This window comes from Astyanax mexicanus, unplaced genomic scaffold, assembly GCF_023375975.1.
Source record: "Astyanax mexicanus isolate ESR-SI-001 unplaced genomic scaffold, AstMex3_surface scaffold_53, whole genome shotgun sequence".
NCBI lineage: Eukaryota > Metazoa > Chordata > Actinopteri > Characiformes > Acestrorhamphidae > Astyanax > Astyanax mexicanus.
The window spans coordinates 122,501-127,500 of NW_026040063.1; the positions used below are offsets into that span (position 1 = coordinate 122,501).

Below are 5,000 nucleotides of genomic sequence, written 5' to 3' on the forward strand. Positions count from 1 at the left end.
CCACCCTCTTTAGGCTGCATTCCCAAGCAACCCGACTCCGAGAAGAACCGCGACCTCGGCGCGGCGGGGGCCGTTACCGGCCTCACACCGTCCCTGGGCTGAGCCTCTATCAGAAGGACTCAGGCCCCCCGGCCCGCGCCGAGAGATACGGACTTCTATACGCCACATGTCCCGACGCCCGTGAAGGACGGGGGATTCGGCGCTGGGCTCTTCCCTCTTCGCTCGCCGCTACTAGGGGAATCCTTGTTAGTTTCTTTTCCTCCGCTTAGTAATATGCTTAAATTCAGCGGGTCGTCTCGTCTGATCTGAGGTCGCGCTCGAAGGGCTGTCGTCGCCAGGCGTACGCCGCCGCGAGGGAGGGCGGGAACCACCCCTCGCGGTCTGGCTGGAAACCATTCGGAGGAACCCTTTCGAGACGGGGAGGTTCGATTCGGCCGGAGGACGAAGGATGAAAACGGGAAGAAAAAAACTTAAGCCCCCCTCTTCGCCTTCTACCGGAGCTATCCTACCAACCTCTCTTTTGCCGCGCTCTCGGCCCGAACGAAAAGGAGAGGGAGGACGGAGATCCGCCGACGGAGAGACGGCGCGCGTAACGGGCAGCCAGAGAGGGTAAAACCCACCGGCAGCCGTCGCTACGACGTCTCTCCACGGATCGCCGCCACCTCTCCCCTCGCCGGAACGAGGAACGGTAGAGGACGGTGTGTGGAAAGCCGGCCTCCGAGACCCATCGCTGGGCAACGGAGACGAAGGCGAGAGGGGTGGACGAAAGTCTTTTCCCCCGCGATCAAGCCCGTCGAGCGGCTTTTGTCGAGTCCCGAACGAGAAGGGAACCTGACCGAGTCTGCTTTTAGGAAGACGAAGGCGCCTCGGATCGGGCACCTGCGAACCTCCAGCCGCGGTCCCCTCGAACCGTCTCTTAACTCTTCCCCGGAGGGAAGAGGGAGACGGAACGAAAAGGTCCGATAGATTGGAATAGCGACCCTCAGACAGGCGTGGCCCCGGGATTGACCCGGGGCCGCAATGTGCGTTCAAAGTGTCGATGATCAATGTGTCCTGCAATTCACATTAGTTCTCGCAGCTGGCTGCGTTCTTCATCGACGCACGAGCCAAGTGATCCACCGCTAAGAGTTGTACTCTTTATGGTTGTTTTTGTTTCGAAGCCATGTAACCAACAGACACAAAAAGTGACGGTTTGAAATAATGTTTTACGGCAGCCGCGGGTACGGGCGCCCCGGAACGCCTAAGCGAACTCGGGGTCATCAAACCGCGCCGCCGAGCCGCCTCCGGAGTAAGAAACCCCGCAGACGGACTTCGGGGGCCAGGTACCCGTCTCCCTTTGGCCGTAAAACACGTTTTTTGCTCAGGACACCGTTTTTCGATCAAGTCATTAAAAGGCCGAAGGGAATCCCTGTAGTTCCCAACGTCGGGCCGTGGCTTGAACATTTTTTGTTTGTGGAAATGGGAGTCGCGCCTACTGGGAGACACTACCAACCCAAGTCCCGGTAATGATCCTTCCGCAGGTTCACCTACGGAAACCTTGTTACGACTTTTACTTCCTCTAGATGATCAAGTTCGATCGACTTTTCAGCACAGCACCAAGGCCCCGCGAAGGAGCCCCGGCGTGGCCGATCCGAGGACCTCACATAACCATCCAATCGGTAGTAGCGACGGGCGGTGTGTACAAAGGGCAGGGACTTAATCAGCGCGAGCTGATGACCCGCACTTACTGGGAATTCCTCGTTCATGGGGAATAATTGCAATCCCCAATCCCCGTCACGAACGGGTTTAAGCGGATTACCCGCGCCTCTCGGCGTAGGGTAGGCACACGCTGGCCCGGCCATTGTGGCGCGCGTGCAGCCCCGGACATCTAAGGGCATCACAGACCTGTTATTGCTCCATCTCGCGTGGCTATACGCCACTGGTCCCTCTAAGAAGTTAACCGCGACCGCGGGGGGCCGCGTAACTATTTAGCACGAAGGAATCTCGTTCGTTATCGGAATTAACCAGACAAATCACTCCACCAACTAAGAACGGCCATGCACCACCACCCACAGAATCGAGAAAGAGCCATCAGTCTGTCAATCCTTTCCGTGTCCGGGCCGGGTGAGGTTCCCCGTGTTGAGTCAAATTAAGCCGCAGGCTCCACTCCTGGTGGTGCCCTTCCGTCAATTCCTTTAAGTTTCAGTTTTGCAACCATACTCCCCCCGGAACCCAAAGACTCTGGTTTCCCCGCACGCTGCCCGGCGGGTCATGGGAATAACGCCGCCGGATCGCGGGTCGGCATAGTTTACGGTCGGAACTACGACGGTATCTGATCGTCTTCGAACCTCCGACTTTCGTTCTTGATTAATGAAAACATTCTTGGCAAATGCTTTCGCTTTCGTCCGTCTTGCGCCGGTCCAAGAATTTCACCTCTAGCGGCGCAATACGAATGCCCCCGGCCGTCCCTCTTAATCATGGCCCTGGTTCAGGAAACCCACAAAATAGAACCGGAGTCCTATTCCATTATTCCTAGCTCAGGCATTCAGGCGAGTTTGGTGCCCGCTTTGAACACTCTGATTTTTTCAAAGTAAACGCTCCGGACCCCTGAGGACCGGACACCCAACCAAGGGCATCCGGGGGGCGCCGGGAGGCAGGGTCTGGGACAGGCGGTAGCTCGCCTCGCGGCGGACCGCCAGCCCACTCCCGAAGTCCAACTACGAGCTTTTTAACTGCAGCAAATTTAATATACGCTATTGGAGCTGGAATTACCGCGGCTGCTGGCACCAGACTTGCCCTCCAATGGGTCCTCACCCATGTGTTTAGGATACGTTCATTCCGATTACAGGGCCTCGAAAGAGACCTGCATCGTTATTTTTCGTCACTACCTCACCGTGTCGGTAATGGGTAATTTGCGCGCCTGCTGCCTTCCTTGGATGTGGTAGCCATTTCTCAGGCTCCCTCTCCGGAATCGAACCCTGATTCCCCGTTACCCGTGGTCACCATGGTAGCCCCCTATGCTACCATCGACAGCTGATAGGGCAGACATTCGAATGAGACGTCGCCGCCGCGGTGGGCGCGCGATCGACCCGAGGTTATCTAGAGTCACCAAAGGGCCGGGGGAAACCCTCGCGGGTCCCCCCGGGTGGGTTTTGGGTCTGATAAATGCACGCATCCCGGCCCCCCCGAGAGAGGACCGGTCAGCGCTCGTTTGCATGTATTAGCTCTGGAATTACCACAGTTATCCGAGTAACGTGTGGAGCGATCAAAGGAACCATAACTGATTTAATGAGCCATTCGCAGTTTCACTGTACCTTCCGTGTGCACTTAGACCTGCATGGCTTAATCTTTGAGACAAGCATATGTTACTGGCAGGATCAACCAGGTTGCTGCGAGTGGTTTTTGTCACAGAAAAAACCATTGGTTCTTAGAGGGGAGAGGGATCGGCCCCGTACCGTCCGAAGGACCCCCCGGGGAGGGGGGGACGGGCGGAGAGGCTCGTCCGAGCTCACCCCTCATTGCTCCCAGTGGAAATTAGTGTGGCAACTCCGCTGCGCGAGTTCCCGCTTGCTTCGGGGATAACAAGGAAACGCTCGTTCCGAAACCGGGGGTCCGGAGCTTTTTGAAGCCGGGTGCTGGAGCTCGGTTGGACGCGAGGACCACCGAGGCATCCGAGTCCGACGGCTCCGGGCCGACCGGTTATCGTGTAGGGCAGATTGAGATATAGACGGGCCGTCTACGACTCCCTCGGATAGGTTCGGAAAGGTCCTCCCCCTGACGGAGGACCCCCCTGGAGGCTAACCCGCTGGGTCGGGTAGGAACGCACCGCGCACAGTGGCCACGGAGGGCCGCGCGGTTGCCTACCCAGGCGGGCTCGGTAGTCCATTCGATCGGGTCAAAATAATGAAAGAGATACCCCCCCTGGAACCGTCTCTGGAAGTTTGGTTTTTCCTCCGTACCGCCTGGGGGGCGGGGGGCGGGACGGAGGCCGACCTGCGGAGCTTCTTGGTCGGGTAGGATCGGGTCCGTGTTATAGTGTCCAAAAATCCACTTTGGAACCATTATTGGGGCTTTATTTAAGCTCTGCCATGCTTAGAAATGAATGGAGAATCATCTCCAGTGCTTGGACCCCTAGTCATTGCCACTCTCCTCAACAGTCCGACGGCACCCCTTTGAAAAACCCCCCGACGAAAAATCCTCCAGAGCGCGGGCGAACTCGCTCCGAGGCCGACCGGAGTGCACCTTCGTCGGGCAAGGGAGTCGGGCGAAGGGGGTCAGAAATCCTGGAGCTCGCCACCCTCACTAGTTTTTGGCGTGAAATGGTAGACCAAAAGTGGGGACTTAGAAAAATTTCGCACTTTTTCGACCTACCACTGGTAGACCGAGTGGGACTTAGTCATTTTTTCAGCTTTTTCGGGCCTACCACTGGTAGACCAAGTTGGACTTAGTCATTTTTTCAACTTTTCGAGCCTACCACTGGTAGACCAAGTTGGACTTAGTCATTTTTTCGACTTTTCGAGCCTACCACTGGTAGACCAAGTTGGACTTAGTCATTTTTTCGACTTTTCAGAGCTACCACTGGTAGACCAAATGGGACTTAGTCATTTTTTCAACTTTTCGAGCCTACCACTGGTAGACCAAGTTGGACTTAGTCATTTTTTCAGCTTTTTCGGGCCTACCACTGGTAGACCAAGTTGGACTTAGTCATTTTTTCGACTTTTCAGAGCTACCACTGGTAGACCAAGTTGGACTTAGTTATTTTTTCAACTTTTCGAGCCTACCACTGGTAGACCAAGTTGGACTTAGTCATTTTTTCGACTTTTCAGAGCTACCACTGGTAGACCAAGTTGGACTTAGTCATTTTTTCAACTTTTCGAGCCTACCACTGGTAGACCAAGTTGGACTTAGTCATTTTTTCGACTTTTCAGAGCTACCACTGGTAGACCAAATGGGACTTAGTCATTTTTTCAACTTTTCGAGCCTACCACTGGTAGACCAAGTTGGACTTAGTCATTTTTTCG

General features: G+C 55.6%; 2 non-coding genes and 1 pseudogene across 2 annotated transcripts; all 3 read right to left on the reverse strand.

Annotated features, from left to right (window-relative positions):
* The window catches only part of LOC125797806 (28S ribosomal RNA), a 5,659-nt pseudogene extending 5,345 nt beyond the window's left edge, over positions 1-314 (reverse strand).
* A 662-nt stretch (positions 315-976) lies between these two features.
* On the reverse strand, positions 977-1,130 carry LOC125797773 (5.8S ribosomal RNA). The gene has a single exon (XR_007436603.1). It is a non-coding gene; the product is annotated as a 5.8S ribosomal RNA (ribosomal RNA).
* Positions 1,131-1,503: 373 nt separating this feature from the next.
* LOC125797790 (18S ribosomal RNA) lies at positions 1,504-3,367 on the reverse strand. Its single transcript, XR_007436620.1, has one exon. It is a non-coding gene; the product is annotated as an 18S ribosomal RNA (ribosomal RNA).
* Between the last annotated feature and the right edge of the window lie 1,633 nt (positions 3,368-5,000).